Source organism: Echinops telfairi, unplaced genomic scaffold (assembly GCF_000313985.2).
Source record: "Echinops telfairi isolate 266 unplaced genomic scaffold, ASM31398v2 ScPeMD7_7406;HRSCAF=8444, whole genome shotgun sequence".
Classification (NCBI taxonomy): domain Eukaryota; kingdom Metazoa; phylum Chordata; class Mammalia; order Afrosoricida; family Tenrecidae; genus Echinops; species Echinops telfairi.
Window position 1 is genome coordinate 4356934 of NW_022111306.1, and position 1254 is coordinate 4358187.

Sequence of the window (1254 nt, forward strand, 5' to 3'; positions counted from 1 at the left end):
AAATGATCAGAAATCTGGAGGAATCACAGACAGATCATCAGGAAGATGCTGTTCCTGAAGGTGGGGCAGGGATAGAAGAGTACTTCACTGTAATGTTGGGCACTCGGCTGCTCTACCAATGTGAGCGAGCTCAGTATGCAGGAATTCTCACGGATCACCCTGATGTGCCCCCGTCCCGCTGTCCAGAGCACCACATCGACTGAGATGACTCGCGCAACGGGGCAGTGCTGGCCCACCCATCTCTGGAGGAGAGTCCTGCTCTGTTACTGAGCTGTCTTCGTGATTCCCTACAGAACCAGGCAAAGAATTCCGCCGCCTTGTGTAGTGCCAGGGATTACGAAGTGGCTCCTCCTGAGCATCAGTGAAGGCTGTGTCAGACTGCTGACACTCCCTTATATTTGTGTGTTAGTCCAGGTAGACTATGGAAAAAAATTCATAATCACTCATATGTGTATAAGAAAGAGCTTTAAATACAAGAGCAATTGAATATTGAGAAAACATCCCAGCCAAGTCCTGATTAAGTCCACAAGTCTGATATTAGCCCTTATATCTGATACCAATCTATAAACTCTTCTTCAGACTCATGAAATACATGCAATGATGCCGAATGCAGGAAGATCAAAGGCCAGTGGGTGGGAAGTCTTATGGATCCAGTGGCAGTGTAAGCATCTCAGCGCTGGCAGGGGTCTCCACGTGTTCCTCCAGCTCAAGGCACTGGCTGCCATCAGTCTGTATCCATATGGCTTGTCAACAAGGATGTCTTGCAGGGACTGAGCAGAGAGAGAGTGTGTCTCCCGATTCCAAGGAAGAATACCAGAGTTCCCAGAATCCCCAGGAGAAGGCCATGCCCACACAGAGGTTTCATTGGCTATGACCTGATTGGCAGACTAGACTCCACCCCTTCACCCTGAATCCTCAAATTGACACCACATTATATAACTACCACAATTTGGGTCTCAGAAAACACATTTTTATTCATAGTCCTGCTCTTGTGCAAATGATTTACTTTGAAAATATAACAAAATTGGTATGTTTTGTTTTCTGTGGGATTTTAAACAGAGAAAATAACGGGTTATATGGACTCTTCATCAGACATACTTGTAAATTGAGAACTTAAGCAGGAAAAGACACCGTGTCTGAGGAAGCAGAAGACAGCTGTACCAAGAGTGGTGCACTGCTGGTTTTGTTTCTCTGGTTTTTAGTAAATGAAACCCAGGGACGCTGAGCCTATAGGGAGAGCAAATAGAACAAGGG

General features: G+C 46.0%; 1 pseudogene; it reads left to right on the top strand.

Annotated features, from left to right (window-relative positions):
• The window catches only part of LOC101644541, a 1759-nt pseudogene extending 1394 nt beyond the window's left edge, over window positions 1-365 (top strand).
• Window positions 366-1254: the final 889 nt, after the last annotated feature.